This window comes from Bacillus rossius, chromosome 11, assembly GCF_032445375.1.
Source record: "Bacillus rossius redtenbacheri isolate Brsri chromosome 11, Brsri_v3, whole genome shotgun sequence".
In the NCBI taxonomy this organism is placed as follows: Eukaryota; Metazoa; Arthropoda; class Insecta; order Phasmatodea; family Bacillidae; genus Bacillus; species Bacillus rossius.
The window spans coordinates 33824595-33850832 of NC_086338.1; the positions used below are offsets into that span (position 1 = coordinate 33824595).

Genomic DNA, 26238 nt, shown 5'->3' on the forward strand with positions numbered 1-26238 from the left:
TCCATGGCTGGTTTGTGCATTAAATGAAATCTGTTCTCTTTTTGTAATCTTCCTAGTTCAGTGCACTTTCCTGAAGGTGAGGATAGCTGAGGCTGTGTATGAATTCAAGTACGCAGTTGTTTACTTTCGCCCTTGGGTACTTCACTGCCCTTGTGGCGTACCTACTTGACGAATCCGGACGGGATCAATGTAAGACTACTTAAAAAAGTAGTAGCTATCCGGAAAGGTTGTTAAATTTTTTTTCAACAAACAAAATTTATTGAATTAATTAAATTAAAACCTTTTAACACTCCATTGGTGTCGCACGACTTTACGGCAATTTACTTCATGATTCTATCTTTGTTTCGTAGTTACGATCGGTATGTGTGTGCATGTATTTGTTGAAACCTTATAAACTTATTTAAATAGGTTTTATCCAATTTATTAATACCTATCAGTCAAAACTAAAATGAAAATAATTCGATAAGTATTAAGAGTTACTTAAGTGAAATTTTAAAAATAACATAATTTTTTTTTAAAAGTTGTGATTTTTTTCAACTCTGAGATGTACACAAATTTGTTTACTTCCGCACTTGCGTACTATACTTCTGGGGAGAAGTACGTAAAACACTTTCTTCTGATCCGTTTCGATAATCATCCTCTCCATTGTGTTAATGCTACTCTATTCTGTCCATTTTATCCAGCATTTATGCGGTTTCCACTTCTTTAATTTCTTGCTTTCGTTTAGGTGTAGCCCAAGGTCTTCACTGCCTTTCTTTGAATTATTATTTATTTCCCTTCCATTTTTCATCTCAAAATTTCGTTTAACTTTCTTGTTGTAGAAATTAGTCAAAATATATTTTCTAACTTTTCAGCATTTCTGTGTTACGTTACCTTTGAAACTATTTTTCCAATTACACGTACATTTTTACTTAATGTCTCAGCTATGGCTAAATTTTGATTAGTCAAGATACATATCTGTTCCTTGCAAAGTGTATGTATCTTTATTTTGTATTTTTGTAATGGTATTGCGTATCATAATCCACCATTCGTTCTTCGTAATATTTTAAACAAAATTATTCAACTGTCTCACCATACTTATCTCACTCTTTCCATCCCCTTCTCAGACTTAAACCCCTCGTCTAAATTTTTATACATATGTTTCTCCTGGTCTCTTATATTATTATTTTATCCCCCCTCCCTTTTACACTTCTTGGTCACCTTTTACAATATGATTCATCTTTACCTTTTCATTTAGTTTCATTTTGCTTTAATTTATATAACTCCATACCTTACGCTTCACCTTAGTAGTAACATCAGACTTCCAGTTTGTATTTTACCATTTTCCACCCAATTTTTGTACTCAAATTATAATTCAACATGTTATTTATTATATTTTGACATAACCTAGCTTTGACATCATTATTATGGGATATGTATCGTTAAAACAACCAGGGTGTACACCATCAGGGGAAACCCTGTAATTATCAGGGAGTATAGAATTATGCGGGGGGAAAAGTCTGGGGAATATGTGTTACGCCAGGGAATTCAAATGAAATGGTTAGACAAAAATCATACTGTGTTTGTTTTCAGTATTTGTTTGTTGCAATGCTGGTGCGCAAAAAAAAATTTGAGCAGAGATGTATTGTATTATTTGGCACATGGGTTTGAAATCCATTTTTGATCATGTCTTGGAGTGGGATGTGAGGATAAACAATTTATTGTATAGATCTCGGGATTTAGTTACTGTGTAAACAGTTTAGACAGGATATTTAAAACTTATTAAGTACTTTGTGACTTTGACAGAGTTAGTGGAACTCATAATCTCAGGGTTGTGGGTTCGAGCCCCACATTGGGTGCTACAAATGCTATTTGTTTCGATGATTTTTCTCCTGGGGGACCTTATTGGTAACAAAAACTTGACCAGGTGAGTGAAAACTACAATACAAAGGCGATATGAACGCTTTATCCAAACGGCAAGCACACACATGACTGCACTATCTTGATCACTGCCGACCCATTGAGGGAAAGGGCACAAGTCACAATAACCCCGGACAGTTAGAAAAGTAGCAACACAACAATTTATATTGGTTGTTTTCTATGGAATTATCGCATGTTTTGGGTGATTGAAAATGTTTCAAAGACCTTGGGAAGTTAGCTTATTATAGACAGATATTTATGTTTGTGGATCGTGCTGGCAACCCTGACAACGCAATTCTGTAAAGTTGGGAGACGCGCTAACTGCTCAGTAAAACCAAACATGATGCCTTTTTAGACCAAGGAACCATAAATAACATGTGCCAGGGCGGACGCAGGTGAGAGCTGGGACCCATTTCGTAAAAGTACAACTTTGTAACTAACCAATGACATTTTACGAGTTTGTTAAAGTTTACAGTTACAAGTGTTTCACAAAAGCCTTGTAATAAATGACAAGTGATTTACTTGTAGGCTACATAAAATACCGTGGGCTAATGGCAGTTGTAGCTTACAGTATTAATAGCTGTCACTCATTGCTTACTACAATTTTCTTCGACTTTAAAATATGGGTATTACTAATAATACTTCCTAGAAAGATGGGTTCTAGTACTTTCCCTTTTGAGTTAAAATGAAAAATACAGATTTATATCATAAATTCATGCCACAACTAAACAGTTATAACTCTTAACATTACATTAATTAAATAACGCTTTGTTGCAAAATTTTAGTATTTACAAGTATACCAACTACTACACTTGCCCCACACTCACCCAAAACTTACTGGCTAGCGGCAATTTTAGACATTATGTGTGCAATGCTTGTTTGTAACAACTTTTGATTACAAGTGCTTTTTACTTACTATTGTTACTTACAAGACTTGTAGGTACCATTGTGGAATATTGTACCACTTTTGTATGTCTTAAGTGTCATTGCAGTTCTCGACTACTGTAAAGTATGCACTGCGTGAAAATAGAACATTACACGGAATAATTTTAACAAAGACCTGTATCTGTTAGAGTACCATTTCTGCAGAAACGACATGGCATTGTTAACTTCACCTAGGGCAAGTTTCACAAAGGTTCACGTCACAAGGCACACTTTTTTACAAACAGGCATTTCACGTATATTGTCGAAAATTGTCACTAACAAGTTGAAGTTTTGGTTGTGTAGGACAAGTTTAGTAGTGGTACAGTGGTAATTAACATGACTTGGCAACATAACCTCATTTAAATGAATTACTGCTAAGTATTTGGGTGCTGCATAAATGTATTTAAATTAAACTGTATTTTTAATTTTAACTGAGAAGAGGAAGAACTAGATCACAAAATATCTTGTAATTGTAATCTTACTACCTTTTGAGGTACTAGTTAGAAAATTAGTAAGCAACAACTGTCAGCTATAAGTTTGTAAACTACAATTATTATACAAGCATGGTTGTTATGTAGCCTTCAAGAAAATCACCTGTAAATTTGTGAAATTCACTTGTCATAAGTTTACAGGAGTGCTTCTGTGAAATACTTGCAACTCTATATTTTTACATACTTGTAAAATTGAACTTGTTAGTTACAAATGTGTACACCTTTGTGAACTGGGTCTCCGATTCTGACAGTTCTATTGACAATAATTGTAGATCAGTGTTGCTCAGAATACAAGAGTCTTGTCTTTATAATTGTTAGTCAATGGGTGAAATGTAATAAATAATATTAGAGTGATTTCAGGAAACTTTGAACGAAGATTAAAACTCAGTAGTCTTTACGAATGCAAGCTTAATATTATACCACTGTGCCACATGTTTCTAGCACCCACCCTAAGGCCAACACTCCCACATGGTACATCCATACACCCACCTGTTTCCATGAATTGCAACGATTAAGTATGACAGTGAAGTAGTACCGTTAGTGAAAAAGTGCAACTTAAAGTAGCCAGTGTCATTAGCGCAAAAGTGCAAGTTCAGGCAATTCAGTGCAAATATAAAACTAATATAAATATAGTGATTGTAAATGTCAGTATTATGTCACACATTATGAAACTTCAAGACAGACGGACTTAACTCCAATTAAAACGAGTAACTCACAATCAAACAAGAATTGTAAATTCAATAATAAGAGTTTTCGCGCTACTTTTCCAACGTACGTGTATAGGCATTGGTTTAATTAATAAGGAAATGGTATCAGCATAGATAAAATAAAGCACCTATGATAATGGGAGAGTATAAAATCTGGAACTGTGTAAATGTATATATTTATTGAATATATTCATTGCAACAAGTGTACAATAATTATGCATATGATGTAAGAAAAGTCAGCTTATAAAGTAATATTTAAAACAAACCATCGTATTGAGGGGAAGTTTTACCTGTGGCATTTATGTTCCATAGATTCATAACCATGATCTTCCTTTTTGCTTATTCCTTGCTGAAGCACATGTACTTGACTAAATCTAGGTGGTACTTCGTCTTACGTCGCGATTTCTCATCACAAGGGGAAAAAAAGTATTTCTTCGTTCTAGAATCAAGTTATCTGCTTACCCCAGTTACATTCGGCAACTCATTGTGGTAAATCACCAATAGGGTTCGACGCAATGTATATTTTAGGCAGATTTCAAAGAAATACTACCTATTGTTGCCGTTACCATGATGCGAATTCAGGAAAATTTTTATATAATTTTTTGTTTGTTGGTGCATAGACCCCATGACCATCGTCAACTCTAAAAGTTTACATATCATAATTTTGGGGACAGGATAACTGTCGCAATTTTTTCACAAATCACTTCCAGACTGATACATAAAATCTATTTGTAGAAAATCTCGGTCCAGTTAGTTGATGGGCAATATCCGACCAAAGGGGTTGAAGTGGAGGTTTTATTTGGAAAACCGAAAAATCGATGCAGCTTCTATAATTTGGAAAATATCACATCCTTCTGAACGTACTATAACTCGTAGGAGTAATACCAAAATATTTTGTTTGAAAACGTTTTTGATACAACTAACCATAACTGCAAGGGGTGGAAAAAACAAGGGTCGTAGGCACAACATAGAATTCGTACAAATCTAAAACTTTTGTCTGAAACATTTTTTTGATTAGACGAACCTTTGCTGCAAGGGGTTGAAAAAATGAAGTCGTAGAATTAAAAAAAAACAACAATTTACGTACCATGTACACTGTTAAATCCGTTCGGTTTTATTGTAAAACCTAAAATTATTATTTATAACATTCGTCGTAAATAACTTTTTATACGACTTACCATTACTACAAGGGGTGGAATAAGCAGGGATTGAATGACAAAGAAATCATATCTCCCTTCGTAAGCGCACCATCAAATTAATTCAAATTGTTTTGTAACTGTTATAATTTTTATCTAAAACTTTTGACTGAATCAATTTTTGATTAGACGAACCATTGCTGCAAGGGGTTGAAAACATGAGGGGTTAGAATTAAACTCCCTTAGTGGGTACATTATAAAATCCGTTCCAATTGTATGTAAATATTATAATTTTTATCGCAATCTTTTGTCTGAAACATCCTCAAGGTTTGAAATAAACTTGGGCTTGAAATAAGAAAATAAAACTTTACTACCATGTACTCTAACGAATTAATGTTTATCTTTGTTTATTATTTTTAATATTTTTGTAAACTTTTATCTGAAGTAAATTTCATAAAACAATGCTGCAATGGGCGGAAATTTCAAGGGTAGAAGGACAAAAGAAGTCATTACGTTTTTTAAATAGATATACTATCAAATCCATTATAATTTATTGTAAAACTTCTAAACTTTATATGATTCTTTTGGCTCATACGATTTTGAATGAAACGATCGTTGAAATAAAAAAAAATTACTTCCTTAGTAACAATTTCTTTAGAATTTTTAAATAACAATGTTAATATTACCTACCTTAAAACTTTGTCCTAAAAATGTTTATACGACCATGTGTTAGTGCAAGGGATGATAAATAGTGTTTGGATGATAACAATAATTTTATAACTACCTTATTAGGCATAATATGAAATTCGTCAAGACATTCAATGCTTAATGGAATATGAGAAAATGTTAAATCGATCTTTTTTTGAATATTGGCGAACATATAGGTCGTTATGTACATTAAGTTATTAAAATGTTCCAGGAATTTTTAAAGTTTCCAAAACATTTCCAGAAGAAAAATAGTTTCATTGAAATCTACCTATGCATGTAGGCTGTGCCGAAAAAGATTTTTTAAATTTATATCTACTTTTAAATCCGGGGAAAAAAAGTTTCATTCAATTCAAAACTTGATAATTGAAATGGGTGTATTTCATATCGAACTTTGTATAATTAAGTACTATCTGTGGTATTTTCGGTTTTTACCTTATCACCAAGTTATTGGTTAGCTTTGGCAATTAATTGTAGTTAACAATTTTACACATTATTGCAACGGTTCGTTCTCTTACGCACATGCATTTATTTTGAATACTTTAGATAACACGTGGATATAGTTAAATTGATAGGATACTCCAAACGAATTAAAACTATCATAATCGTTAGGGTATCTCAGCAATTTAAAATTTGAATTTCGTTTTAAAAACTAACCAAAAATGTTTTACGTAATTGCTGTGGGGGTTTCGTACACGGGACAGCGTGGCAAACATTTATATTTATTTAAATAAAAATATTGATTTCAAAGGTGTTTTAATTTGTAGTTTTGAAGGATTGCCACGACAGTGCCTGAATTAACAATAGGTTTTAAATTATTGATTGCGCAACTTTAAATTTTATGAAAAATCTACGACCCAATAATTTGCTCGGAAATTATTTAGTGACTTGAAAAATTGTTTTGAAGCCATTATCATACATTCCAAAATGTTTTGCGCAATTGTTTTTGGGGGTTTCTTACATCGGCACAACGTGGCCAACATTTATTTGTATTTAAGTAAAACAATTGATTTAAAAGATGTTTTAATTTGCAGTTGCAAAATTGTTCATTGTCTCGACTTGTATATTGTTTTGTATATAACTAGCTGTCATTCCAGTGGTTGTTAGGTTTGATTTCGGTTGCGTTTTAGATCGTTCTTATGCACAGCCACTATGAAATATAACTGATACCCCGTATTAGAACCCAACATGGCCATGTAAAACAGAAACATGAATATGTTTTTAACATGGTTCCTTAAAAAATCAAACGATATGTAGTTTGTTACTGTTTGTTGGGCTCCAACATTTTGGACAAAAATCTAAAACTAAAAGTTTGAAAAAAAAAAAATAGTTACTCGTTATTAACACGGGTTTTACAGCCAAATGCCACATTTTCCATTCAATGAGGTGACACATTTTAAAACTTATATGTGATCCAGGCCTCTCAATAACGTGTATTACCTTCATGTAAAATAAAAACTATGATGCAAACACGAATTTCACCTTAAAAAAAAAAAAGTCACTTTACTTTAATATCGAAAACGAGAATCACATTACTCCAGTGCACTCTTGCTGCTTTTTTTTATCAGTTATTTCAAAACTCGCAATGAATGTTAATTTATTTTTCACGTTTTATACCTAATAAATCGTACGTTGAAATAATAATGACGTTTATGAAACTTAAGTTTAGGCTACATTATATGATTGAGGAAGCGAGGTGTTATAAAGTTCTTGGGTAACGCACATCGTAGACAATGATATGTGATGTGTTTCTGAAAGTATTTCATCTGTTTTTTTTTCCTTTATGAATTCAGCTTCTATTATTTTCTGTGGCGTTTTTAACTGTTTCTAGAAAAAAAAAACATCTTTCCTCCGCAAGAAACGTTTCTTTTTTTTTCTCCCTGAAACTGGCACATAAAATACAAAATAAGATTAAATAGTTAAAATGTTTATGACCATAATACTTATTAAAATATGAAATCTTATTCGTAATGCATGAAAATAGGAAAAGACCCAGTGTTTATATGGTTTAACTAGGCGTTTAAAACGACCAAGTTAAGCAAAGCGCACAAATGCATATAACACATCAAGATAGTAGGATCTTTTAATGAAATTCGTTTGTTGCAAGATATAAAGCTTTCAAACTAAAATCATAAATCTGCAGGATAAAAATTATATGTGTAAGTTTATTTTAATAATTATTGTTTATCTTAAACATGTCTGATTTATAATTTTAAAAAGGCTTTCACTGTCCCAAAATAGGTACTTATATTAGTTATTTTTTTTGCTTCTTGTTAATTATAAACTATGTTTAATGGTCATAGTTATTTGAATGTCGCCCTTCATGTTGTTATAGGTCCTGCAAATGTGTTACTTAAACTCTATTCGAACTCTAAATCTAATGCACTTATAAAATTAATGTGTATGTATATATATATATATGTATATATGTGTTCTTGGAAGTGAACAATTGCCTTGCGAGCCTAGCTGCGTATGTTGGTCACCATGCTGTGCCTTCACTAGTACCAACTTAACGATCCAAATGTGGTTGTTTAATTTACAAGTTGTATTTGAACAATTTAAATTTCTATGTTTTTTTTTTTGTTGACGGCAGCGTCAAAACAACTACGCATGGTGATGTGGTATTTGTTATTCCGCTCGACGAATAGCCTGCGTTCCCGCCATTATTGGAGCCCGCTCATTTCTTCCCGCTCGTGTTACGTAATATCCCTTCCGACAGTGGAGGGAGGGCTAGAAAGAGAGGAGAGTGCGCGATTGCCGATTAGTCGGAAGCTTGGCCTGCCGAGGGGGAGAGGGGTGTAGATGGTACTGCGCACACACTAAAGTCGATCGATGTGGAGAGAATGAAAACTGTGACTGTGAAGCATACTCTCGTTATTTAACAAATCGGGCACGTTGGTGGAGTGAAAGCGCGTCTGAGAACAGTGGTTACTTTGTGTGTGGTGCCGTGGCGCGGTGTTGGAGGAGGTAAACTAATGCGCGGCGGTTTGATGCCGGCGTGTGAACGTGTATCCGTGTAGTAGTAGCCCCACCCTACCATTCTGCTGTGCTGAGGCGAGGGCAAGCCGTATAGCGGGTTCATTGTGCAGCTTGAGCGCGGTACTCCCCGACGGCTAACAAACATGGCGTCCTCGTGCGTCTAGTGGAGTGCTAACACCAGTGGATGCTTGTCGCTGGGATCGTGCGGTGCGAGCACGTTGGTAAATAGTTGTGAAGATGTCCACAGATCGCCGTGTATCGAACGTTTCACATAATGCGATGGTTTCACGTAGAGCGGGAAAAATTCTTTGGCGTCATGTGGGCGTCAAGCGTGTTTCAGGTAAGATTCGGCAAAGTGAACTTACTAGGCTTGCTGTATAATTTAGTGACGGTGTGTTCAAAGATAAAACTGATTTTTGTTTTGACCATTTTACGCCATGAAAAGATTGACACAGAATAACATGGTTTTACATTTGTATATATGCATTCATGGAGAAAGAAACGATGCCGCCAAAATTTTTCAGGAATGTGCTGTGAAGTAGAAATTCTTAAACATAAGTTCATTATTGCTGAAGGTAATACCTATAATGTGCAATGTGTCTTAGTGATTTTAGAAAATTTTCTCACTTCTCCCGGCATAAACGTTTCAATATTTAGGGAAATATTACCTTAGGTTATATTTTGCGCGGATTTCTTTATGAAATTTAAAAGAAAATTTATAATGGAAAAGTTAAACTTCCATTCCATTACCTCGTCTTCTGTTATATAGTTTATTTTTATAACAATAACGGTTACTTGTACTAAATAACTACCTATATAATGATTTAGTTAATCTTAACTTTTAAGTCATTGGACAATAACCGGTAAATATGTAGTGTACGGATTAGCGCCAAAAAAAATCGTACAAATATAAAATAACTTTCATTATATGCTCTTTTACGTCCTCTTTTCATAACCGCCTGCGGAGACAAGAAATTCCAAATACTTTAGGAGATATCGAATTTTTTAATTTTCATATTTGGGCAATATTTGTTAAAAAAAAAATTAAAATTCCAAAAATACCTTTATTCTGTGCTCTTTAACTTCCTCTTTTCATTAAACCCGGCGGAGTAAGAATGTACATGCTGTAATTACTTCAGCATCTCCTTTTTGATGGTTTCATCAATATCTCTTATGTTGCAATGTAAACTTATATATAATTCAAATGAACAGAACTAACCTCACTAAACCTTGTGCTTTGTTGGTAATTCACCTAACGTGAGAAAACGCATGTTTAATCTTATATCAAAAATTACACACATAACACCCCTCGTACCAAATAAACTTTCACATACCATAATAATAATAATAATCACATTCCTTTCCTGGTTTCCATAGGAATAATAATAATTCATTTTTTTGGGAGTAGTTGAGATTCAGATACCAACCCAATATTGTCGTCACCAATATGGCAGCACTGACATTACCCCCCATATATTCTTAGGGGATACGAGGGTTTTGGGCAGGGAGCATTGACATGGTTGTTTTGCACAATATAAGTTTTTTGAATTAACTTTTGGGTATTGTATTATTTTCTACAGTCCTACCTATTCAAGTACCTATAGAACATGATACAGAAGATATATTTCCAACTGTATATTATTGTGTACTATAATCTTGAATGTTTGAGTATATTTTGTGATATCACATTTTGGTAATTAATTATTCTTGAATTGATTTTAACATCCCGGCTATCATTAAGTATACTATAGCCCAACATTTTGTAGTACATAAGTTATTTACGGGATATTATTCTTTACTAAAGTCCTCTGTTTTAGTATTTTTTTGTTATACCACATTTGTATATTTTATTTATTGTTACTATGATAAAACTTCTCAAGTATTTGATCATCTGACGTACCTTTATCAAAACCTTCACTTTATCAGCAGATTTACACTCACTATCACTTCAACAATTGCAAAACTAATCTGTAGTAAAACAAGCCTTTCTACATTACCAAATGTTATGATTCACCTATCCAAAGAAAATATTTTTACCTAACAGTAAATGAAACTAACATAACTCTCACCTAACACAGCAAATTAAATGATCATAAAATACAACTAAATTTGCAAACATTTAAAAGCTATAAGAACACCTTTCTTGGCTTTTTGGCAATAATTGTATACTTATAATATTTCTCTTGACTGTATTAAATCGCCAATAAAATTTTTGCTATTCCTCCATTTAATCTATATGTATCACAAAACAACCGGCTCTGTCCTGGGCACTACTAGTCGCAACCACATTTTCTATCGCTGAGATTATTTTTAATTTAATATATAAACACTCCTTGCTCTACCCTTGTGACTGCTACATTCATTACCACATATTCAATACATTTTTTACTACGTATTAAATACTTGTGTACTTATTTATTTACTTTATAATGTTATTCCTTTTACTTATTAGTTCATTTCTTTTTGAACAACAGTTACTATCGCTTCAAAATTCACAATCATTAATATTTATTTTGACAGTGTTATATTCTTTCACTAGTACCTGTATTACATATTAAATTTTCCTTTGTAACTCCATTTCAATTTATCATTGTTCAACTTCTATGATGACATATTGACTGTACTTTCTTTCCAACCAATAGTTGTAAGCTATCATGTACTGATGGTGACTCCAATATTGTATATATTACCTAGTTTATGCCAAGACGGATAGCCATTCCACCATTAAATACATTCAATATTGTGAAACATGAATTGTCAATTCCCTCATTGTTAATGCAATCACAGCCACACATTCTATCACTGCATCCTTACATTAAATTAATACAACATAAAAAAACCTGAACTTATATTTCTCCCGTGAGTACTACACTCATTACCACACATATTCTGTAGCCCCTGCTTTGTAACATTATTCAGTCTCTACTATTCTCGATTTACTTCAACATATGACTTATCGCCTCTCAAATAACTACCACCGTTTACATGTATTTTTACATATACCTACACATGAGAGGCTATATGAATTTTTAAACAAACAAATCTTTTGTTGTCCAAAACATAATTTTTTCTTCCATTTACTCATTACTACCCGACCTAACAAGCACCATGTCTGACATTGATAACACCCATACACATGTTTGAGGTTAAACACACAAACCTGAAAAAAAAACAACATACAAGTGTATTAATGCTTGTGGAAAAAAAAGGCATCTGGATTCATTTATAAATCCAAAACTAAAACAAATGCAAAACAACACAATCTGCAAGGGTGTCTCCATAAAGCGAGTGACCCGTAAAAGTTTTCGAAATCGGGTAAAATTTACTGATGAAACTGGCAACCTCGGGTATATAGTATACAGAATTATTGTAGCTAAATATTGTTTCTAATTTGAATTACATTACAAGTTTATAATACTTGTTATGCCTTTAAGAAATATTTCCTTCAGTTCTATTGATTTTCCACTTTTACGTGATTTTGCAGTTGGCTAGGTTATGATAGCTACATTATAGTGGTTAATTCATAACCAGCCATTAAACTATTCAACAGTATTTTTAATTTAGCTTACTTAACCAACCATCGTCACTATTTTAAATATAGCTGACCTAACCTATCACAACTGACTGAACCTAACCACTCGTTGAAGCAGTAAACTAACTACTTGAGTATCACAACACCCTTTTAGACTGAGTGGAAAATATGTAGGAAACAAATTTTTTGGATTTTTTTTTATACAGAATAGGGTGAGTTTCTTTACAATAAGGTGAGTTCTACCAAGTAAAATCATATAATAGGTGCAGTTGGAGTACATTGCTAGTGTTTTCTTCTGAGAAAGATGTTTTGTAATGTAACTGTTATTTTGTTTTGGTAGGTGTGTATTTTAAAATAAATATCACATTTTAATGGCATATACAACTTCCTTTTCCTTCAGAAAAAATCAGCACCAAATGGTCCGTGGAATTATATTTGTGTTTTGAAGATCAGGGAAATTTGTTGCTTCAGGTCTGGATAACATGGAAAAGTCAGAATTTTGGAATTTTAAGCTTTTAGCAACCACAAACTGACTTTACTAACTACCTATCACGTCAGTAGATATTTTGCAACACTAAAAATGAATAATGGTAAGAGTTAATACTTTTTACGATTTTAAATTTAGTATACCTAATCTAAACAAACCTTTCATTTAATTTCAAGCTAAAAGAACGTATCAATACACAACAAATTAAGTATCTTTTCATACACTTGGTAATATTGATATATCAATCTCTGAAACATCACATGAAGCTGTCAACACGGCACAAATCAAGTGATAACATAAGTGCTGTCCAAAACAATGTCATCAGGTAAATAAATTCTTGCAATATCTTAATGTTTTATTATGAAATTATCATAAATGGTTTTAGGGAACTTATAAATGTTTTTTTTTATCCAACCCTGGCAATAAATAAAATTAGTACTGTATAGATGTGACATATGAATACCTAAAAATTTTAAATCTCAAACTCATGTATGTGTTTCTGCTTTTATTTGTGCATTCGCAGATAGTGTTGAGAATATAAAGCATTAAATCTTTAGACACATGGCGGAAATAGCTTGATAGCCCAATCAATCGGGTGGAAGTAAACTTAATTTCCGTTTAAAAAACTTTTAAAAAAATGTTAAAAGATATTTGCAATTAAGTGTTCAATGTAGTAACTGAAAAGATTTCTTACCTTTGTTAAACAACTTTTTTTTTTAAGAAGCTGCAATCTTCCAAATTTATAAGTGAATCATAGGTAGCTTTGGCTCTAGGTTAAGAAGTTTACAGTAACTTATTGAGTTTTTAATTTTATATATAAAACTAGAAGGTGAGTGTAAAGTTAACCACCTCGTTGAAACATTTTTTTAGGCGGCAACTATTATTTTGGTTATCCTGCAAAGGTTGGTTTTTCAATTCAGACTTGATTCTAAGAAAATTTTGGGTAGGTCCAGGAAGACCGATAAAATGTGGTAAATAAAAAAATAATAATAAAAAAGAGTTTATAAAATCGAAAAGTGCATAAAATTGTCATGTTGGGTTGCGAGTGATAATTGAGCCCAGTGTTGTTCGCTCATCCGGGGACTCAAACCAGTCATGTAAGTCATCAGGTGTTCATTCTCATCTGGTAGTTAACTCTTCTTCTGGACACTGATCGTTCCGACTACAAGCGCTCACTGAGTGAGTGTTCCCATTCCTGTCGGGGGACTGCAACCATCCACTTATATCCTCCTGCCATGCCCCTGCTGCTACCTGATACTAGCTTGGTGTCATATGTACTTGTTTCTAATACAGAGTGAGCATTGACTCATCAACTTAGGGCTTGAATCCAGGACCCTCGGTACTGGTGATGTCGTGCAACCATCTTTGTTGTGGTTCCTAGAGATGGGGTTTACCCCAGTGATGACGTCCTTTGGTCGGTGTGGCAGGCGGGCAGAGCTTGGGGCTGGGTCTTGTAGTGGCAGTGAGGTGTCTTGAAGCACCTGTGCTGGTCTCGCTCATCAGCAAAAACTAGGGTTTATCTACCTCTCCAAGGGCAATGTATCATTATGAACCAGAACGAACGAGAACCTTATTATTTTACCTCGCTCAATCTTTGCGGGTTGCGTAACCCACATGTGAGCTGAGTTGCCCTTGCACTGGTAAGTGCAGCTAGTGGCATCTTTCAGGGAGCCGACGAAACTAACCTCGTATGTAGCTGTCGTAAGCATTACGGGTTGGATGAGAACACATGTTACAGTCCTTTTGTTTAGTATTGTTTATAATTGTGGATTTTATAAGTACAGAAAATTGAGTTAAGTTTGTCATTGGTGGTTGGAAAAGTAATTGTTTAGTTATCAAATATAGCAAAAATATTAAGTCGCTGAACACGTTTTCAGAAACTTAAGTGTTTGAATTATTACTAATTGTTTTACATTTTGAAATAATTAAAAAAAAATTATTTTCCAAATGATTCATTGCCTTGGATGAAATAAATATGTGTTTCTCCAGGAAAATGCTCTAAATATTTAGGTATCTAGTAGTACCGTAAAGTTTAAATAAACAAAGATGTTTTGATTTATTAGCTGTGATCGTGCAAATGTTTTACTGTCTTCACATGTCTTAGCTGTTAAAAAATAAGGTATGAAATATGATTGAAGATAACCTAGTACCCATATGACTCCTGTTCATGGTGTGAGAAAGTGTTGTTCGAATTAGCAAATTTGCTGACAAAAATTCATGTGACCCTGTTGTTATTTAAAAATGGGATCATATTTAGAGATTTTAAATATTGTAGTTGATAATAAATGTTGTAATCATCATATTGGTTTTAATCACTAATACTTTAAATTTATTTATTTTAAAATTTAAACTACATGTTTTGATAAAGTTATATGTTTATAATTTAATATTCCTGTGATACTGGGTTTATAAAAATTTTTATTTCATATTTTGGAAACTGTTAGTGGATATAAATACAGTAGAACCTCGCATATCCGACCATGACGGGACCAGGCCATGGTCGGAACGGTCAAAAGGTCGGATATCGGGAGGAGCAAAAAAAACGACTTTCTCAGATAGAAAAACAGCTATATCGTACTGTAATACAACTTTATTGTAAAGTATGTACTTATAAAAATGTTGCTGTATATATTTCAAACATTTACTTATTTTAAATTAAATGAGATCAAAAAAATCTAAGCATACCTTATTTAACCCGTTCCCTGATTATCCCGAGTTAACTCGGGCTATTAATCGTAATAAAAATATATTATCCCGAGTTAACTCTGTCTTTATGTGGTTTTCGGGTTGAAAATTTACTAACCCGAATAAACCCGTATATTTACTGTATAAATGGTACTCAATGCTCCACTAAAATTTTACTGCCTACCGATCCAGCGAAGCTGGCTTGTTTTGCTTCCGCAAGCAGTCACTAGGTTGTGCCGCTTGTATTATCTGCTATTCTTTCATGTACTGCGTGTTGCCTTCTGCGCCGTTTCGATTGCGTGCGTTTTCGACAAATTGTATTTGGTTTTGTGCTCAGTTTACATATTGCAAGTGAATACCCATGATTGTAAAAATTGAAATCATCATAATTATGTGTTTCTTTTATTATTTGTTTGTTATAAGTGACTAGAATATATGTTTTTACTGACAGTTTATTTTTTTTATAACTCAATGTAAATAAACTGAAGTTTTGACAGTTCTTACATCCTAAAATGGATAGTGATGATAGTAATTGCAGTGATAGTGAAATAGTAAGTATCGATGGCGATGTTGAAGAATCTGGTAGCGAATCATCTTGTTCAGAAGGTGAGTGCAGTTCAGACTCCGACAGTTCTGTTGACTGGTCGGCTTTGCGACAGTGGTGCGAGATAGACAAAACACAACAGCCTCGTCCTCCACCACCACCAAGATATCCGTTCAAAGGTATTCCAACAATGAATTTCCAGCTACCAGGAGATGAAAGCGATGATTTGTTGGAGTATTTCAAGTTGTTTTTCAATGACAATTTACTCGAAATCATTGTTTCTGAAACAAACCGATTTGCAGAGCAAACTCAAGCCAAACAACCAGGTTCATCAAAACAGTTTCGTCCCACTACAAAAGAAGAAATTATTGTTTTTTTGGCTGTGATAATATTACAGAGCATTGTGAGGTTGCCTGAACAACAGCTCTATTGGTCGAAAAATCCTTTGGTTTCCGTGCCAGTTTTTTCAAAAATACTGTCCTACCGTCGTTTTGTTGAACTGAAACAATATCTACATTTTTCTAACAACGAATCTTACAATGCTGAAACTCACCCCAAACCAAAATTAAATAAAATTTGGGAAGTGTATCAGAACCTAGAGAAGAAATTTTTTGGTCTCTACACACCCGAAAGAGACCTTACAATTGATGAAAGTTTGCTGTTGTACAAGGGGAGACTAGAATGGGTTCAGTATATTCCAAAAAAGCGTGCCAGATTTGGAATAAAAACTTTCATGTTATGCGAGTCGAAAAGTGGCTACGTGGTCTCTACCATCATATACACAGGGAAAGGTACTTCACTGAATGAAGAGTTCAAAGAACTTCCGATGTCATCTCAAGTTGTGATGACTCTCATGAAGCCCTTTTTAGACAAGGGATATTGTCTCACGACAGACAATTTTTATACATCACCACAACTTGCAGATATTCTGATTTCTCGCAACACTGACACTTATGGCACAGTAAAAATGAACAGAAAAGAAATGCCAGCCCAACTTAAAACAAAAAAACTGAAAAGGGGTGAAATTACAGCTTTTCAGAGAGGAAAAGTGATGGCTCTTCGATGGAAAGACAAAAAGGATGTCGTTCTTCTCAGCACCATCCACAATGCAGATACGGTCAAAGTGAAAACTGCCTCTAAAACTGTAACAAAACCAAAGGTGGTAGTTGACTACAACAACACAATGGGAGGAGTTGATTTAGTTGATCAACATATGTCCACTTATCCACTTCCTAGGAAACGTGGAAAGAAATATTATAAGAAGATTTTTTTCCACCTAATGGAATTAGCATTGTGGAATTCCTACGTTATGTACTGCAAACAAGGTGGCAAAAAATCTCAGCTACAGTACAGAATGACAATTGTCCAGGATATATTTGAAAAATATCGCCCGTTTGTTACATCTCCATCTCAGGGACGTCCAGGTACCACAGCACATCCTCTTCGACTGACAGGAAGGCATTTTCCTGATCTGATACCAGCTACTGAGAAGAAAGCCAACCCAACAAGGCAATGCGCTATGTGCAGCAGAGTACGTGACTCAAATGGCAAGAAAATCCGCAGAGAAAGCCGTTACTTCTGTGCAGACTGCAATGTTCCTCTGTGTGTAGTGCCGTGTTTTCGTGTGTATCATACCTCACACAAGGTAGAATGAACCACATGGTATAATGTGTTTTATTCCTTAGTGTTTGAAGTGAATAAGTCTACAAAGAATTAGTGATGTATACAATTTTGTGCGTGGAAATTTATGACACGAGTTAACTCGGGATAATAACTATTGGAAAATAAAAAATTCAATATTTATATGAAATTAATAAATAAATGTATCAAACTTATGTGCAATGTCATAAGCAAATATAGTTATTTTTTAATATGCAATAAAAAAAATTGATGTTTTTGGATAAGCACTGTTGATTTTATTTGTAAGGGAAGGGGTTAAAGAATTCAGTAATGGACTTTTGTTTGAATTTTGTCAATCTTGACTTTGCAGAAGTGTCCCTCCACTTTTTCGCCCACAATACGTCCATTGGGTTTGCATTTGGATGTTGCTCAATGTATTTCAGCGCAACTTCGAAGGCGTCCTTAGCAGCAGAATGACTCACTACGTTGTCACCGGTGGTTTCGTCTTCATCCGAGTCAATATCTTCTTCCATGGCTTTGTTCTGCACAACAGTGATAATTTCGTCGTCATTTAGTTCTTCATTGGTGTCTTCCGAAACATCAGCTTCAACAAACCACTCTTCTACATCATTCATCTGGAGATCATGCTGAAACACTTTTAAATTTTGTAATACTTCTGTGTTGTCTGTCTCAACTTGTGCTTCTGTCTCAGGTTCTTCTTGTTTCAATGATGGCCAAATCTTTTTCCAAGCCTTCTGAAGGGTAGTTTGATTAATTTCGTCCCAGGCTGCAGCAACGGTGTAGATTGCGTCTTTTATGTTGAAACTTTTCATCGCCTCAAAAAGGTTACCTCCTTCTGTTTTGTCCAGCAGAGAGCCGACATTTTCTTCTGTATCTTCTCTTTAACAACTCGATGACGCCCTGATCCATAGGTTGTATTAAAGGTGTAACATGGGGCGGTAAAAATAAAGCCTTGATGTTTCCTTTATTTAATTCACATTCAGAGGGGTGACTAGGAGCGTTACCTAACAGCAAAATAGCACGAGCAGGTAAGTTTTCCACTCCTTAAATAAATCGCCATCCATCCAAGCAGATGATTGATTCCGATAGAAAACTGGAAGTGTTGCCATGTTTAGATTTGTGAATGCTCTTGGTTTCTTAGATTTTCCTATGACGAACAGCGGCATTTTATGGCTTCCCGTGGCATTGCTACAAGTTGCAATTGTGAGCCTGTCTTTAGTCTGCTTTGTTCCTAACACAGGTTCATTTTTAGCAGCTAGAGTGGTTTTTGGAAGCATTTTGTAATTTAGGCCTGTTTCATCTACATTGTACACTTGTTCGGGTACAAGTTTCTGTTCTGTGACCAACTTCTCAAATGTTGCTACAAATCTGTAGCAGCATTATCATCAGCTGAAAGTTTTTCCCTCGCAATAATAAGATGTCGTATGCCATGACGCAACTTCCATTTATGTAGCCACCCTTCGCTAGCGCTAAATTTTTCTAGATCACCTCCCAGCTTTTCATGCAATTTTATGGCTTTTTCCTTTACGATGGGGCCTGACAATGGTATTCCCTTGCGCCTTTCCTGACAAAACCAAACCCATAATGCTTCATCGACAAGTTCAAGTTTTGGTTTTTTCAACATTTTTCTACTTTTTAAGGCATCTTCTGTCACAACTGTTGTTGAGTACGTTTCCAGATCTTTACAGGTTTTCTTCCAATCTTTTATCCTAGTCACCCCTACACCCAACTCAGAAGCTAATTTAATAACAGACTCTCCATGGTCCAATCGTTGTTAAATCTCAAGTTTTTGTTGCAGAGAAACACAAACACGTTTACGTTTTTGAGTTGCCATTGTCACACACGTAAAGCACTACATATTGCACACTTTAAATTCTGTAGTCGTGAATAAATAATGGGAGAAAACACAAACAGTATTGACGTTAACAAACACAGAACTGTACAAGATTATAGTCAGAGCACATTACACATCAAGATTCACGGCTGAACTGACAGTTTTTGATATGAAAACAAAGCATATCGTAGATGAGTCACTCCTTCAAGCCTAACAGGCTCACCAACCGGAAGCGCGTGTGAATCACCGACAGTCGGACACTAGGTCGGATATTGGGAGGAGTCGGTTGTGGGAAGGTCGGATATGCGAGGTTCTACTGTAAATGTATGTGTGTGTATACATAAAATACACGTTGAAACATTTCCGAGATAGGTCTAATAAACTACTACCAAATCACAAAATCAGAATTAAGAAATTTTAATTCGTAAGTTGCCGCTGCTGTGTCTTTCTGACAACTCCATGTATGCATATATGCCTAGGTGATAAGACTGGCATTTTTAAGGTACATTTCATATTATGTGTTTTTTAATGGATTACAAATCATGTTTTTAATTTATGTTATTTTTATGTGTAGTATTAAAGTATTAATCTCATACCGCCTACTTTATCATTGCCTTGCTTTATTTTTGATGTTGAGAGAAATGTTAAGCATTAACTGCCACCACCAATAAATTTGCTGAGTATTTTTATCATGGAATATCACAAATAAGGTCTAGAAAAGTCACTAAATAAACATGTATGAGTGGGGTTAAGCAAAATCACTTTAATTGGGCGGGCATGTTTGTGACCACTATTGGAGATTTGAGGTATAATGAACATCAATATAGTTTTAAGTGATGTACTGAAGAAATGTTTACATTCAGTACTATATATTTGAATAAGTCACTAGATGACAAGATAAAATACTCGTTAGCATTACATTAATAATCTGTTATACAGAATGCGGCAGGTAAACATCCTTATTTGAAACTGCACCCTTAAGGAATAGTTATTCAGAGAAGGGTAAGGTGGTGGTTATTTGAAAGAGTGGGACCTAACAGTTTTTGTCATTTAGTTAAGTAACATTTATGTAGTGGATGAGGGAGGAGCGTGCATTTGCCTCAGAGGCATGCTTTTCAAGCGGTCATTCAATCATCGCCACACAACTTGCATTTTGGAATCACTTTGATATTGTACCCTTGAGTCGTGATTCAGATCGAAAATTGATTCTTTTATGGGTGGACAGCTTTAGTAAAACTGTTGATGTGCAGAAAAAAATAATCCTGGAGTTTCAAGAACCATCGGGACACCTGAAAACTTAGAGCAGTTAGCCAGTCAATTTTGCAATTTCCAAGGCGATCTGCTCGCAAACATGCAGCTGCTTTTGGGGTGTCTGATTGTTCTGTGAGATGAATTATTCATAAAGAATTGCAATTTCATCCATTCAAATTGGCAGGGGTGCAAAAACTTAAATTATCCCAATTTTTTTTTCCACTAAAATATGCATGCAGTCATTCTTGACAATATGCTTCATGATGCCCTTGTGTTCTTCAGCGATGAGGCTCATTTTCATCTTTTGGGTTGCGTGAATAAGCGGAACATGCGATATTGGATTGACGTGAATCCCAGAAAACTTCATGAGGAGCCCCTGCATACAGAACATGTGACTGTTTGGTGTGAATTGTCCAGAATAGGCATCATTGGGTGGATGGCTGGGTGGGAGTGTGGTTACTCTTAACACAGTAGAGCTTTAGCAAACCGTATGTATATGGTACTGAGTAACGGGTGCGCACCATCTAGTACCGAGTAACAAAACATTACACACGAATGCATTTCGTTACTCACATTTTTCATAGTATGGGATTTATCGTTTGAATGTGGTTTAAATTTTATTGTCTAATAAATAATTTTCGGCACCTATTTGTTGCTTTTTCATTATAATAGCATAATGAAATGCGATGTTATTGTGATATAAGGTCACTGTTATAATTTTCAAAATAGTAAATCCATTGCAAATTTAGTAGATTCCATCAACAGTTCACTTGTAGTTCTACACTTTACCCATTAAATTAAATTTAGAATGACTTAAACTCAATTCTGGTTCAAAATACGGAAAAGTGAAAAAATGCACCTTATGCAGTTTGGTATGTAATGTATAAGTATGTTTTCTACAAATTACGAATGTTGCGACGCCGCGACGTTATACTGAACGCGTACGCAATACGAATCGATTCGTCACTCTAACATAACATAGCATGTTATGAGGTATCAGAAGTAACGAGTAACGATACGATAGTAATGAGTACTAATTGTTATAGTAATGAATACATACGGGTACACTTTTTTTCTGTTACTTTTACACTTCTATAACACAGACTGTGTAATGCCAAAGAGATATGTATACCTTGAAGACAAGTGTGAAGCACAAATATTAGCCTACACCATAGAAATGTGTATCAAATAATCATTGCAAGTGTAACAATAGAGTAACATTTTACATACAGTTTCATAAGCGGAACATGACTTAGTTATTAAATTAAAGTGAATGTTATATTCATCATTTTTCAATGGGCACTTTAGGTGCCCTCAGGGCCGGAACTAGGAGATTCATTAGGGGGGGGCAAAGCTTAATTTGCCGCCTCCTAATTACCAACATTATAAAATACACTTTTTCGTTAGAAGCGATGGTTGAAATGATACCATTCACTTATACATAATTGAGAACTTTAATTTATCAAGTACACTAATTGGAAAACTAATACAATTACATTTTTTATTATAATGAAGTAGACTGTTATCAAACTATTGTTTATTGTTTGCACAACAGTGAAAAATAATGTCTTACCAATAAGTTTATTAAGTACTAAAATTACATAAGGAACATTGATAACCATACAAATAAATTCAGTTCAAAATTTAATTTTTCGAGCATGATTAGCTGCAAAAGTGTTAATAATATCATCAAAATTGATCAAAGCAGCTCGTTTGTGTTGAATAGATGTAATACTTAGATTTGTTAATCTCTGCTGGCCCATCGTGCTTCTCAAATATCTTTTAATAAGTTAAGTTTACTAAAACTTCTTTTACCTGACGCAATTGTAACTGGAAGGGTGAAAAACATTCTCAGAGCAGTAGTAATGTTAGGATGTGCCTCCTCCAGTTTATTTTTGTAGATAAGGCTCAACATTGTTGATGCTGTAGCATCTTTTAATTCATAGTCTACTGTTAATGCATGGTGCTTAAAACTTTCACACGACAAAACGAAAAGACGAAACAAACACAATAGTTTTCCAAAACAGAATAGAACAATAAAATCTCCACAAATGATGACAGAACAAAAATATTGAACACAAAAAAATTCAGCACAACAGTTATATCGAGACAATAACATGACAAAACGAAAAGAAGAAACAAACACAATAGTTTTTCCAAAACAGAAACAAGCGACGTTTCGGGAACTGCTATCTGCTCCCGTCCTCGGGCAGAGACGCACATGGTATGAAAACACAGGAGCGACTGAGAAGGGGCTGGAAAAATGAGGGTATTTATCAGAGAAAGGGCTACATCTTGCTCAGCCAAGTGATCATCCGCTCAACGGGTCCTTGAGATACCAGCTATCATCGCAGTGGTTTTACTCACTCCAGACCACGAATTATGGTAATACTTGTTTCTTAGAGTGAAGTAACGCATTTGAAGTACGAATATATTTACAAATTATGCATAATCAAGTTAAATAGAATTTCTTAATTTCTTGGCTAACTTATTGGTTGCGATATGTACACTTTCAAAACTTTTTAATGACTAGTTTCAACTTGTTTTAGTGAGCTATTTTTCCTATTTTGCCGCCCCCTGATATTTTCCGCCCGGGGCACATGCCCCCTATGCCCCCCTTAGTTCCGGCCCTGGGTGCCCTACTAATAACTATGCTTTTAATTACAAAAAAGGCTGATCTCAAAATTTAGCTCTAAACTAAAAACCATGAAAAATATTTTTTCTTGGAAATCTTGTTTTTTTGCACTAGGTAATTTTTGATATTTTAATTTGATATGCTATGCATGCCCATTCGAAAATCTTTGTTGAAGTGAAATTTCTTTCCTGAGGGGCTACGATTTTTGAATGTTTATATTTTTCAACTGGCACCTTACGGGCTTTACAAACTCCTAGTATGTACATAATTTATGGGGGGGGGGGGGGGAGTTTCATTTCTCCATGGCATGCCCATTAATTGATACTCTAATTGCTCGTACACGAATCGACACGTCTCGTAGTGTTTACCCCCTTCCACCAACCATGTGGAGCGGCCAACTCACACCTCAGTTGAAGATGGGAAGTGTTTGATCACCCTCCTTACAGTCCGGATTTGGCACCGAGTGACCATCACCTTTTCCCCACGTTGAAAAAGTGGCTTGGAGGACGATGCTTCAACACCAATGATGAACTGCAGAGCACTGTTAAAACGTGGCTGAATAGGCAGGAGGCATCATTTTATGCAGAGGGTATTGGAAAGCTGGTGCATCGGTATGACAAATGCCTCAATCTGCACGGTGATTATGTGGAAAAATAGAGTAAAGATGTACGTTTCTTTTGACATTAAAATAATTTCCCAATTCATTCACGTTTTTTTTAGCTATTTTCACACCAGCACATTCATAGATTTTTTGTAAGAAGACACCACTCTGATATCTTGAGCCGTTCAATTTTTTTTTTGTTTTGTTTTGGAGCTCTGCACAGTGTGCATGTCAGGTGGTCATGTCTGCATGATTACATGCTAATGTTGTGAAGCAGTTTTTTTCCTTCAGCAAATGGTTGCACCATATTGGTTAAATGCCTTAAACATTGGCTGAAGTGTAGTGTTTTCAGTGTGGAAACAGTTTTAAATGACTTTTTTTTTATGAAAGTGACTGTTATTAAGGACGGAGACGTGTTGAAGCACCTTTTCCGCAATGTTTTGGGCGTGTAAAATATGGCGATATCGATGTTGAAAAAGTGATTTCATCTACGTCATAGCATGCTTTCTTCGGGCAGTTCCTAATACCGTGGTGTGTGTGCCCAGTTAGAATCTAGAGGTGTTTTAATTCCTCAACCAGCTTCACATTAGCGTTAAGGGACCCTACATGTAATGTTATGGTTACCTCTCAAATTTAATAGTTGTCCTATGCAGGGCGAGTAGACTGTGCTAATGAGATACCAATCTAGAAACACTATCGAGAGTCACACTTATCATCCTGCCTCACTAAGACCAAGGCGGGCCTCTTAAGGGCTCCGCCTACCCGAGCACACATACGGTGTGCAGAGCTTCAGGAAGAACAACGCGACTTCAAAACTACTCGAGATATCCGAGTGTGGGTTGCTTACGAAAAGCATTTAAGAGTTCGCTGAGGACCGAAAAGTACTTTTGATTTCGCATGAAGTTTTTAAATGGTAGTTTTATAAGAGTTAAAATGGCTAAAATGCATGTTTTCAGAGTAATTTTTAGGCGTAATACAACCAGTATAGATTCATGAAAACACTTAAGGGACTTACACTACCCTTTTATCTTAATTTCCCCACAATATAATGTTACGGTCACTGCTCAAATTTCACAGTTATCCTGTGACGACGAGAAGACTGCGCGGCAGTTCAGATCCTTGCGCTTAGAGGCTATACCGCGCTAGAAGCACCATCGAGCGTCGTGCTTATCACGCCTCACTAACACACATACACCCCTGACGAGGCGGGCCCCTTAAGGCTATACAAAATAATTCCGAGGTAATAGGTCTGGCCTATAGGTAGGGAAGGCGCAAAAATGGACCACCACACTCCACCTATCATCAAGGAAAGGTGTTGTGGATGAGACATTGTCTCAGAGCATGAGTAAAGTGGGCTGGGGCACAGTCAGGCAGATATCACATGTTGTTCCTCAAAGCTATTGGTGCATCTTTGTTGTTAGTGCATATTGCTGCTAAATGCCTGCACCTTGATTTTTCCATGAATTGCCTGAACATGATAACTACGTGGCACTTCAATCACACTTTCTCTTTAGCTACTAGTGGCACCTGAATGCAGGGAAAATTCATATTGTACTGTAGTTTTGACATTTACATGGTAATTATCATAAGCCAGATGTGTGTCATTTCATGTCTAGTACAAATTTTTTGTATCTAGTGAAACATATTATTTAATTTCCCATATGAATGAAGAAGTATTGCTAGGAAACATTTGATAACTTTTTTTTACAAATAATTTTTTGAATGCATATATGTTGGCTTAGTTTCACATGAAAACAATAATATATTTTTTTCTGTTTATGGCTTGAAAAAACAATATGTTTTAAGTCTGGTGTTGACCAAAAACCTTTCTAATACATGTTACAATACAATACAATTCTATGCCATACTACAAATTATTCCAGCCAATTTTTAAATTAAAATACCAATAAGGAAAATTTTCTAATTTTTGTTACCAAACATTATGTAATATTTTAAAATTTTGCTGCGACTAATTTTTTCAACCTATATGAAATTTAACAATTAAAAACTTACTTTAGGAGGTACTTACTTAAATTCGGCACTAGCTGATGTACCCATGTGTTAAGGAAGGCTACAAGTAGATCACACTTGCACTGCTCATCGTGAATGAATGGTTAAAAATATCCATAGTGCTGCTAAAGTGACTATGAACCTTTTGTTAGTTATCGAAACATTTCTTATTTGGAT

The 26238-nt window shown here is 34.9% G+C and overlaps 1 protein-coding gene across 2 annotated transcripts in view; it reads left to right on the forward strand.

The window, feature by feature from the left end:
* Nucleotides 1-26238, forward strand: part of LOC134536799 (serine/threonine-protein phosphatase 4 regulatory subunit 1-like) — a 268113-nt gene that overhangs the window by 143783 nt on the left and 98092 nt on the right. Inside the window, exon 1 of one of the 2 annotated variants that reach the window (XM_063376735.1) lies at nucleotides 8634-9181. The exons of the other annotated variant lie outside the window; for it this stretch is intronic. The gene's annotated coding sequence lies outside the window, so the exon portion shown is untranslated. Of the gene's footprint in view, nucleotides 1-8633; nucleotides 9182-26238 lie in introns of those variants that run through there. 2 annotated transcript variants of the gene reach the window in all.